General features: G+C 34.6%; 1 long non-coding RNA gene across 1 annotated transcript; it reads right to left on the minus strand.

Annotated features, from left to right (window-relative positions):
- Window positions 1-6,798: 6,798 nt before the first annotated feature.
- LOC107200480 lies at window positions 6,799-10,090 on the minus strand. Its single transcript, XR_004496260.1, has 3 exons — window positions 9,803-10,090; window positions 7,623-7,740; window positions 6,799-6,996 (listed from the first exon to the last, which is right to left on the minus strand). It is a non-coding gene; the product is annotated as an uncharacterized LOC107200480 (long non-coding RNA).
- Window positions 10,091-12,601: the final 2,511 nt, after the last annotated feature.

The following is a 12,601-nucleotide window of genomic DNA, read 5'->3' on the forward strand; positions in this document are numbered from 1 at the left end:
GTTTGTTTTTTTTCCGTTTGGTTTGGTTGGGTTGGTTGGTTGGTTGGTTGGTTGGTTGTTTTTTTTGCGTAGAAAATACTTCAACTTTTGCCTTTTCTGACTTAATAAGGTTTTGTTCCTTCTGATGGCAGTGTGTACTTTCCAAAATTTAAGAATATCTGTGTAAATTTTTCATTAATAAAACCCTGATGATTTGAAAGTACAACAAGTGAATTTGCGGATTTTTCCTTTTTTTCTTACTCTTTTGCTACAGATATATTTACAGAGCAGTGAAAGTTTGGGTTGACCTACTAGTATATTTGATTTAAGTTTCTGTAACCTACCTGCTCTGTTTTGCCCTTTTAAAGGGCAAAGAGACTCGGAAGTGCTGGAGTTTGTGCTGTTCCTCAGCTTCTGTGGAAATGGATGTCCATGAGGCACTGATAGCAGTTACATGTCTTGCATGACTGCAGCTTCCTATCTGACATCAGCGTGACCAAAATGCTCCCTGCTCAGTAACACTGAATGCGCATTGTGAATACTTGGACACTGTGACCTGACTGTTGCAGGCAAAGAACAAATGCCTGTTATAGTCATGGTTGTCGTGTTATGCACAGAGCATAACAAATGAATTAAATTTTCCAGAAGGCTGAGGCCATAAAGAGGTGACTATGACTAATGGTAGTCATCATGCATTGGGATGCATCTGAATCTGTTTATCCAGTCAGAATATATAAAATATTTATCAGGCTGCTGCTATGTTACCTCATTTTATGTACTAGTGTGGAATTCAGAAATATACTAAAATGGCAGATAAAATTTATTGTATGAGGCTTTCAGCTAAAGGAAATTGTACCAGAACTGTAAGTTATTTTTACTGTTGCCTAGTGCAGTTCATATTTGCTTGAATTACATATGGAAGCCTATAATGTTACTTCATTTTTTCAAATACAATAATGATGCTACTACTTAGACATTTTATATCCCAAAAAAACAACAACAACAACAAAAAAACAACGAAAAAAGCTCTCAAACACCTTTTTATAAATAAAACCCCACATATTTAATGAGACCCTGAAGGAAGGTCCTGTTATAGAAATATCTGCTATATCTTCAGTCGTAATCATTCCAGGAACATGGAGATGGTATATTCTTCTGGTATGTTTTCTTGCATGTCAGGATAATGATGCCTTATGATCAGCTGTGTTATGTGCCGCTGATATGCAAGAAGAGAGCCTTACTTATTTATTGTCTTTAATCATTCATCACTGCTTCTCAATTTATTTCTCTATTGTGCTCTCAGCTGAATCAAGATAGCTGAATATAAACAATGTGAATGTGTAGGAGTGCAGTGGTATATCCTGATACAGAAAAAACCTTCTTTCATCACTACGCAATTATTTCCAGGAAATTATTTATCTTGGGGAACCTAAGACAACCTGAAAAAAAAAGGAAAATATAGATAAAAATCGTACTGATTAAATTATTTGTGCACAGTTTTTACAATAATAGATACAGTTAGAAACATGTACAGGCATCACTCATGAAGAAAATTGAATGGGAAAATAAAAAGAAATAATTTTGGAAAGTTTAAAGGTAGGAAGAAATAAAATCAACAACAAAAGTCCTGTAATTAAATAAAGTTGGAAATGTATTCAGGGACAAGTAGGATTTTTCACCAAGTGTAGACAGATATACAGTAGACACTTATATGTGAGGTAATGTAATAGTTTTAGCTGGAAGATAGTTTTTGCCCACGAGAAGCCTGTGCTGGGGCAGGCTCCTGGCAGGAACCTGCAGACCTGTGGAGAGAGGACACCACACTGGAGCAGTTTCCTGGTAGGGCTTGCCACCATGTGGGGGACCCATTTTGGAGCAGGCTGTGCCAGAACGATGGTACCCCATGGAAGTGTGACCCAAGCAGGAGCAATTCTTGGAAAACTTGGAAGAGGTACAGGCTGGGAAGGAGGAAGAAGTGGCGGGAAGGTGCTTTTAAGATTTATTATATTTCTCATTATTGTGCTCTAACTTTTTTATTAATAAATTTAGTTAAGATCCCCAAGCAGAGTCTGCTTTGCCCATGATGGTATTCAATGAGTGATCTCTACCAGTCCTTATCTCAACTCATGAGTTTTTCATTATATTTTTTCTCCCCTGTCCAGTTGCAGAGGGGAGTGATAAGAGCAGCTTTGGTGAATACCTGGCATCCAGGCAGGGTCGACCCACCACAACTGACTGGGAAAAAAGTTCAGATGTGGGCTGGTTCAGATGTAGGCAGTAATTCTTGGTGGAATGAACTCTAACCAGAAGGCCTGAAAACAAGAGCACACTCAGGAGGGGAAATCAAATATTATTAATTGAGCCTTATTAATTCTTTTAGATTGATTCTCTCAGTTTATCCCTAATTAACTATAGTTTACTTAATTATAACCAAGCAACATATATAACCCTTGAAATATTGTCAATGATGACACAGTCAATATTTTCCTTATCTAAAAAGATGAGCTTCTTTCTGAACCTTCTGTTTCTGTGTTGTTTCAATTCAAGGTCATTGTAGTTTGCTCCACATTACAACTATTGCTTTTGAAAAAAATTATTCTATTCTATTTGACTTGAATGTGAGCATTCCAAATAGTGATGGTTTTGGTGTAACGATGTGAAAATAAAAATGTACACTGATGAAGTTAAAAATAATTTCTACAAAACGATAGTGATTAAGTATTTGACAAGCCACAAAGGGAACAATGAAAATACGTCAGGTCAGCTCAATATTTCTTAGTGGTTCATAGAGGTTAATGAGGAATGAACAGCATATTTTGTAATCAGCACACAAGTGATTAGTTCAATGCCACTCATTCTCAGTAATGAAGAAGAGAATAGTAACATTATATACATGTTAAGAATAAAAGGGGAGAACACCTCTTCTGAAGATTGTTAGAGTTAAAAACTAGGTACACTAAATCCTGGTTCTTCACTCACAAGCCTTTTGCTATATTTTCTCTCCTCTGTCCACTTGTGGAAGAAAGTAATGGAGTAGCTTTGGTAGATGCCTGATATCCAGCCAGGATCAACCCACTACAATATCTTTGTATAATTTTCGTTCCATTTTAGGCAGAAAAAAAATAATTTCTTTTTGCCTTGCATTTTGAAATACATATATATATATGCACACACACAATTATATATAGCTTTGTAAGACTGACAGATGCCAGTAATAGAATTAGAAGAAAGAGTACATAAACTGTCTCTGAGATTTCTGGCATATTGTCAATGGTTCAATAGGGTCAGTGAAAGGGTTAGGCAGTAAAATAAACAAATACTCTTCAGCTTTGAAAAATTATTGTAGCTTCCTACAAAGCTTTGAGAAGCTGATTCCATCAAATAAGCATATTAATACCAGCAGACTCTGAATCCTAGTATTTTAGTCTAAAGTTTCAGGGAACTTCTGAAGAGAATTTGAGCTACATTATTTGCTTGGGACTGAAGTAAGATGAACACAGTATGACTCTGGAGATTCTTTACAATCTAAATTATTCAATGATCATATGATGAATACCATCAGTAGCATACTATGAAGAAGAATCATGACAAATACTGGCAAAACACCTGTACATTGCTTATTCAATGAATTTGGGCTGTTGAAAGAGTGTGAAATTCTTTGTAGTCTCCCCATTCAGGAAATACTAGAAAAACAGAGCTGACATTAATATTTGAGTGCACATCTTTCTTTCTCCATCTCAGCCTGACACCAGTTTTTACTGAATACGCGTGTCAACTGATCACCTACCTCTGACATTCTGTCCTGATGCTGTGTTTGGAAGATTCACAAGAGAAAGTCCAGCAGTGCACTGCAAGCATGGTCATTTATACTATTCACAGTAACTAGTAGTGCATTCTCTTCAGAGCTTCACTACATTGGTTCTTCAGAGAAACTGGTTCTGAGGGAAACAAAAGTAAGGCGGTATTGGCAAGTCTTTCTATTGCTGTTCCCTCAAGGATCCTGTTTGCCTGTTCACCCACTCACTGCAATCTTTAATGTTACATGATTTTGAAACACCTTAAGTCTCCTCTGATCTCTTCCTTCTTTACTTCAGTTTTATAGGTTTTCCCATCATGTTTGTCTCATTAAATTCTAGGCAATTTTTGCTTTCTCAGTAAATGAAGTTATAAAAAAGAAGTGATTCTTTTTTATACGATTTGTCATATATTTTTGATATAAATGCAGATGTTTTACTGTTTTCCATTACCCTGTGCCTTCATTGTAGATATGTTGTATGGGGTGGTATAGAAAGGATTATAGAATGTAAGATTTCATGACACTTCACTGTCTCTCAGACTATCTTAAGATGTGTCATGGTTTAACTGCTGCCATCAACCAAGCCACATCCAACCACTCACTCACTACCCCACCAGCAGGATCAGTGGAGAATCAGATGAATAACATCTGGAAAACTCATGGGTTGAGATTGGCAGTTTAATAAAGAAAGCAAAAACCATGCACACAAACAAACAAACAAGGAATTCATTCACTGTTTCCCATGGGCAGGCAAGTGTTCAGCCTTTTCCAGAAGAGCAGGGCCCCATCACACATTAACAGCTACATGGGAAGACGAATGTCATCACTACAGACACCCCACCTCTTCCTTCTATTTCCTCCCTCACTTTCTATAGTGAGCATATGGTATGGAATATGCCTTTGGTCAGTTGGAGTTACCTGTCCCAGCAGTATCTCCTCCCAGTTTCCCCATGCACCCACAACTTCCTTGCCAGTAGTACAGCATTAGCAGCATAAAAGACCATAAAATGCCTTGGCTCTCTGTAAGAGCTGCTCAGCAATAATAAAAACATTTTTATATTACCAACCATATTTGTTCAACACAAATCCAAAACACTGCCCCATACCAGCCACTGTGAAGGAAATTAACCTTTCCCCAGACAAAACTAGCATGTGCTGTGAAGAAAAAATGTTAATTTCTCTTCTCTTCTCTGGGGTGAGAGGTAGGGTTTTTTTTTCTTTGAAGCAGAATGTGTGAGCAATTACAAACTAGAAAAATATGGTCTTCTCTACAAAGGGCACTTCAGCCAGAAGCTGACTTAAGTAACATAACAAATTGATCATTTCTCATAAGAACTGTAAAGGAAAGGGAATAGAAAGATGACAGAAGTTTTTGTTACAGCTAGGGAGAATCTAAGGCATTTTACTGAAGAGCAATAAAAATTTACTTTGTGATCTTCAGGGCTAATTAACTGCAACTCCCTCCTTAGTCATTATGAAGTTGTTTTAGGCCCCCAGAGAGAGGCCAGACAGAATTCAGCAGCTTCTAAAGAATTGCAGAGCAAGCAAAGCTTGCCTCATTCTCTCTCCTGCTTTCTCCTTGGCATACAGCAACCACTTTACTAATACACTTTCCCCCAGCTTACTGCTTGATCTTGTAGGAAAGCTGTCCTTTTCTACTGAGACAGCATTCTCAGGCACATGATCCTATGCTGAAATGGTCAGAAAAGATAGAGAACCAGAGAACACAGACAAATTTACACAGATGTCTCTGCAAAGATTGGTAGATAGGTTATAAAGAAGAGAAGGAAATGTAGGAGAGGTGGATCTTATTCTTTTTTAATTTTAAGCCCATATTTTAATGTATTTATAATTCAAGCTGATAGAATTTTCTCAAGAAGCATGCAACAAAAATACTGAATAATAATTTTAGTTTATTACCATGACTTTTAGAATTGGTTGTGGATAAGGTTGTATTGTTTCCATCCAGATCCTCCAAACTAGTCTAATTCAGGAATAAATATATGAGACAAAGCTATAGTTTGATACAAAGAACAGAAAGTAATTAATTTTCATTAGATAACATTTTAGTGTTATTTTATTGGAAACGAGACTCAATTAAGATCCATAAGAACACTCAAAGAATGGAGGTATTTTTTTTCCTCTCCAAAGCTGGCATCCAGCCTTCACAATTCAGTACAGTAAAATTGAGTCTATGTCAAGAACACTCTCTCTGGCCAGAAAAAGCAGATGACTCATGATTCAAAGTGTCAGTTTCTTCTTGTATAAAGCCAAGCTACAGCTAGTAGCTACAAATCATGGACTCATAGAATGATAGAATATCAGGTTGGAAGCAACCTCAAGGATCATCTAGTCCAATCTTTCTTGGCAAAAGGAAAATCTAGATAAGATGGCACAGCATGATGTCCAACTGAGTCTTAAAAGTGTCCAACACTGAGGAATTCACCACTTTCCTGAGGGCATTATTCCAATGGCATTGTGAAAAATTTTCTTCTGTCCAGTCAGAATCTCCCCAGACTTGTGCTCATGACCCCTCATCTTTTCCGCATGACTCCTTGAAATCTTCTTTGTAGCCATCCTTTAAATTGTGGGACAGGGTGACAGGGTCTCCCCAAAGCCACCTTTTCTCAAGACTGAACAAACCCATTTCTCCCAGCCTGTCCTCATATGGCAGCTTCTCAGTCCTTGGATCACCTTTGTGACCCTTCTCTGAATCCTCTCTAGTCTACCAACATATTTTTGCTTGGTGGGGACCAAACCTGAAAGCAGCAATGCATGTGTGGTGTGACAAGCACTGAGCAGAGGCAAAAAATGTTTTTTTTTATCTCTGCTGGTGATGCTGTTGTTGATGCACCTCAGCATCCTGGCCTTTCTTTGCCACAGCAGCTGCACACTGTTTGCTCATATTGAGCTTGACACACATTGGAACCCCCAGGTCCTTTTCCACAGAGTGGCTCCCTTGCCATGTAGATCCCAGACTGTTCTATACTCCCAGGCTCCAAAATGAAACCAACTTCCTTACATAATTTGGAGTTAGGTAGTAATCTAGACTTTATTTTGAAGACTGTGATTTTAGATGGAGTTTCCATGTATCATTCAGAAATCCACAGATGTGTCTGCACTGGAGTACTGCAGAGAAGTTTCTTCATCTTTCTGCTGGGAAGAGACCTCCACATTGCAAATGGGCACTTTAGAAAAATATCGGCCAAGTTCAGCCATGACTGAGAAGAGAAACCAAAAAATAGCTTTATGAGCATAAGTAGTGTAGTGTGAGCATGATGACTTGAAATATATGACAAACTTTCACATTCCAGATCTCTAGATAATTTAATAAGGAAGTTCAAAAGCTCTCAGAGGACTAAAAAACGACTTTCCAAAATTTTGGCATGGAATACATTGAACATAAACGGTTTGTTTTTTAATTAGTCTAGAAACTTAGCTTCTTGCTATTCAATGTAGTTGCCAGCAATTCGGCAGAATAAATGAAACATACACGTAGCTGGGATTCACATACCTGAAATTAAATTCAAGCTGTATAATTCATATTTTATTTGAAAATTAGGGGTGGATTTCACATCATCTAACTCCAGGCTTTTACCCATGTGGATATTTACATCTGAATGAATATCTTTTATTATCAATGAAGAAATCAAGATTTTCTAGCTTATGTCTGAGACGCACAGACATCTGCATTAAGGGTGTCATAATGAAAGTGGTGAGGTAGGAATCAAAAAACACCTTGAGGGTTGGGACTTCAGAGACAACTTTTGAAGTTCACCTCCTTTAGGCATCTTCTGTTTAGTGTACTGAGACCTGTGAATCCAAGCAGGTTTGAATTCATACTTACTAGACTGCAGGGTGAATTAGAACTGAGGTTTCAGTCTCCAAGCTCAGGCCAGTGAAACAGGTATGATGCCGTGAAGTGTTCTTAAGCTGACGTCCTTTTGTGTAACCTGTCCTTATCACTGATGATGACAGAGAATTCAATGGAAAATGTTCCATTAGAAATTTTCCAGATTAAATCTCAAATAATAAAATATAAAATTAATTTTTGATGTCTTAAAATAATTGTACTTTAGTTGAATTCTCTTCTCTGCTTCTGAAAAAAAACTCCTGAGTACTCTCTGGTTAAGGAAATTTCTAATTAACTAGAAAATTCTCAATCTCTCACATTTCCTGTGGACACATGACATTGAAAACCAGTGTAGTTTTTTTCTTCAGGCTAACTGGAGAAACATACATTTTAATTTCTTAGTTTATGTTTCATTCTGGTTTTTGTTCATACAGGTGGTTGTTTAATATGCAATTATTAAATTTAAATTTTAATTATTAAATTAAATTATTATTAATTCTATTGTTGCTAATTAAATTATTTTCAATTAAATTCAAATTATTTAATTAAATTTAAATTATTTATGTTGTTTTTGGAAGGTTTGTTCTTTTGGGGTTTTTTGTTTCCTTTTCTTTTAAATGAGATTTTCCATACTAAAATCTACTCATGGAACCCCAAGAAATTCAATAAAGAGTGTATCTTTTAAGACCATGCAACATTAATCTGATTTTGGAGTACAGTTTAACAGGACAGCTATAATCATCTTTTGCTGTACACAACCAACGATGAAAATTCATTAGGATAATATTAGAATACTTTATGGGGAAAAACATTAATTTTCAAAATCTCTCTTGAAGAGGTAATTTTCAGACTAAGTTAATTCATATCTATATACACATTGAAACAGATATATAGTAATTCCTAAATATTTTTTTTTAAAAAAAAAGTCTGAATAAATGCTGAAATACTACTCTACATAAATTAGAAGAGTTTCTGTCAAACAAGCAAAAAAACAAACAAAAAAATGTTTAGGAAAGATTCTTCAGGAATATATTATAATATGGAATTTAGAAGACCTGGAGTGAAATGCCTTATTTAGCCAGTAAAACTGGATTCTTGAAAGAGAACTTTTTTAATATTCCATGTAAGTGCTCTCCTCAGAGATACATGTAAAGAATAGAGATATCAGTATTTAGGTTGTAAACTAGGTTGATAAGCATGTTTTACCACCAAAAAATAATTAAAATTTCCAGATTTTAGAGGTAAAATAATTAGAGGCCACATTAATCATTCCTGTCACTGTCTGTATGTCCATATATAATCTCTGAAGAAGAAATTACATGCATCCAGAAATGGTGTAATTTTGATTCATTGTTGCTTAAGAATAGTTCTGTTTCTTACATTGAAATGGACACATCACATGTTAAAATTTAAACAGGAGAATTCCATCTTTTTAAATTAAACTTGCAATTTCATTAAAAATGTCATTCATTTTGGTAAGAGTTATTTCATACAGATAAAAGTTTATACCTGTTTTATTATATTTTATTGTTGAGTTCTGCCAACAGTAAAGAATTGCCATATTTTGCTAGAAATAAATACTAAGCTGACAGTTCCTAAAATAACTTTCTTTTGAAAGAGTTTCAGAATTTTTAGAAATACTAATTGGTTTCTTCAGACCTTCAGTGTTCTTATAGTGTTACTGAAAATATGTACTGATAATTTAGAGTTTCTTGGCTGAAGTATGTATGCACAGAAATATGTATGTATATGAATATGCATGCAAAGGAAGCTGCACCTGCAGATTAAAAAAAAAAGAAATTAAAAAATCAAACTTCACTTATAAAAATTCTACTTCCTGAATAGATTTATTTGCATTATACATGCTGGCATATTAAAGAAAAATACTCCAGGTGAAATTATAATTATTAATGAGGCCATAAGAAAAGAGACTGTAAAAATAATTTAGCCCATGAATGCAGAGAAATTAGTTGCTAGTAGAAGAAAGATAATTTTGAAAAGTAGTGACAGCATTTTTTAATGTCTTCCACCAGAGGACATGGGACAATAATGAGAGAAAGACAAATCTCACACCTCAGGCTTCATGAATGAAGTTATTGCCAGTAGAGTCAGGGATTAGGTTCACAAGAGGTCTGTCATAAGAAATAAGAGTTTATAAAAAAAGTTCTGCTTACATTCATCTAGATGAGTACAAGTCATCTTTGAATTTGAACTGCTTGAGCACTGGAAAATGACAGATTCATCCCTAGAAAATATTATCTGGAGTACTCAATGACTGACCCGTTGGAGTAGTGAAGGCACAATAGGAAAGAAGAAGACACTGCTAAATTTACAACACTGATAACTCCCACTCCTTCCACTAGAGAAGTATTGGAATAATACTTAAGAATAATGAGAGGTATCCAAGTGAACTTTCAGCTTAATGTATAATTGTTAACTTCTAAATGCTTTAAAATGTAATACTTTAAAAGTCTTGGAAGGATTTCTGTTTCTTTCCTGCTTTACTGAAGATCAAAAGAAATAATTCCTATCCCTTTCAATAACATACAGAAAGTTCCGACATTGAGAGGAAACTGTGAATCCCTTGGCCAAGTGCACTTCAAGTTCTCAGGAAGCCTTTAAAAAAAACTCCCTTTAATGATCCATTACTCAAACTCAGTTCAGCTGAGTGACACACATATCTTGGGTGGAGGATAATAAGATTGGTGTTGTTAAGTTATAAAATATTTACTCCCAAAAGTGACATGCATTCATGAATTTCCAGCTTAATTGCACTCAGGTGATCACTTTGTAACCTCAAACCATACCCAAGCAATACTAGTCTGCCAGGGTGTTTTAGCAATTTTCTTTTGTAACTTCTCACTAAAATGAAGCCCAGTACAGAATCAGAAAGCCCTTTACCATCAAACTCTATTATACTTATAATTTATAATGAATTATAACTATGTACTTTTCTGTATTTAACTCTGTTATTGATAAAATATTTTATCAATATATAACAAAAATATTATTTTATCAATATGATAACCAACACTAATAAATCATGCTTCATTATAGAAATTTGAATTAAATAATTTCAGTTCAAAACCATCAAAATATTGTATATCCTATATAGAATATAAAATATAGAATATCCAAAATAGAAATGTTTAGAAATTGAAAAAAAGAAGGAAAAAATTGCACTTACTATCTCTGGACCAGTTAGAAGATGATGTTTTTATAAAGCTAGATTTTCAAAAAAGTAAAGATACTAGATAATCATATCTTTGATAGAAGAATGCCTATGTGTGTGCAAGTGTGTGCATTTGTGTCTGCATACAAATATCCCAGACAGCAAAGTGACAGAAGAAAGTTGACAAGAGATTCTTTTAAGACTTTTAAATCCTCTGTAAGATTCCATATCAAATTCTTTCCCTGTGGTTTTTATTTGTGTTAACGAAATGGTTTTTCAGCAGCAATTCCGGCAATTTTCAAAATGTGTTGCACTAAAATGAATTTTTCAGTCTTGCAAAATAGGAACAAGTTATGACAGAAGCCTATCAGGACTTGGGACCTCTAGAAGAGTTGGGATACTTAGTTTTCTACTGGCATTTTATTAAAAAAAAATAATTTCAGTCCCTAGACTTGTCCTGGTATTGCTGAACACCATACAAAAGCTGCTGAGTACCTTTCTTCAATTCATAGACTGCCATTTAAATTTCTAAAGTGAGTTTTAAAAATAAAAATTACTCTGTGTATATACAGTACCTTGACCATCTATCTTCACCATTTTCTGCTCTTTTAGTTTCACCTTCAGTTGAATGTCCTTACAGCTGTTCTTGGAAAGCTGTATGCTAGAAAGACAACAAATAATAAAATGCTTGTTAGAAAAGTCTCTTGATGATCTGGGTGCTCATTTAGCTATCCTTTTTTCAAGTCATATCACAAAAATGTTCCTAACAACATGAAAAAAGTACAAAAAAATGTTTTGAACCAAGCAAGATAATAAAATTTACTGCAATGTCTAATGGCAGTGAAATGCTGAAAACTATGTGTTAAAGTGTTAAAGACCATGAAATAGAGATTTGATATAAATATAAGCTTTTCTTTTATTGCACAAAATTTTATACAGGTTGCAGGGCTTTACCAATTGATTTTTGTAACTAGCTTTTCAGTTTTCTGTAGAAATTTGAATGCCTTCTATGGAAAACATTTTCCTAAATGGTCAGAAGAAAATGATATGAGAATGTCAACAGGAATGTTATTAGATAGTGTTGTTTGCTCATTTCATCTTTATCTTGTACTGGCTTTCATGAGCTTAATTAAAGCACAAGGTATTAATGTTAATATGATACTTTGATACATATCAAATTAATTTTAATAACTAATAGCTCATTATTTTATTAGGTTCTTTACGTAGTCTGAGTTACATTAACAAATAAAAGAATTTGCAAGTACCTTTTTATTCTTCTTTTTGGAAGAATTTTTAAAATGCACGCATTAAGCTAAATATTCTAGTGCAGCAAAGACATAAAAAAATATAAACCCCAGTATGTTAATAAACACTGTCTACATCACAGTTTCTAGATTTGCTCTCCCCTCTCACCACAAAGAACATTATTTGAAGCCCTGTGTCTGATGTCTGACTACACTACTATGAAACATAATTTTCTTAGAAGCATTACTGCAAGAGTACATAACATTTTATGTACTGTGAGCTCGAAACTAAATTCATATTCCCCATTTGGATACTATTTGAGGAATTTTCAAATTCTTTCATTGTTTCTTTTGGTACATCAATTTTCAGTTTAAAAGACTAAAATATCTATCCATTTCTTACTTGAAAGCTGTGAGTATTCTCCAGTGTTCCTGAAAAACATTGGAGAATACTGAGAAGGAGAATTGGAGAAGATTGGCTTCTAAATCTTTTGAAAGGCACACTTCTAACTAATATGACATGCTGTTAATATTAGCCATTGTATCAAGAAGCATTA

Source organism: Parus major, chromosome 1 (genome assembly GCF_001522545.3).
Source record: "Parus major isolate Abel chromosome 1, Parus_major1.1, whole genome shotgun sequence".
NCBI classification, from domain to species: domain Eukaryota; kingdom Metazoa; phylum Chordata; class Aves; order Passeriformes; family Paridae; genus Parus; species Parus major.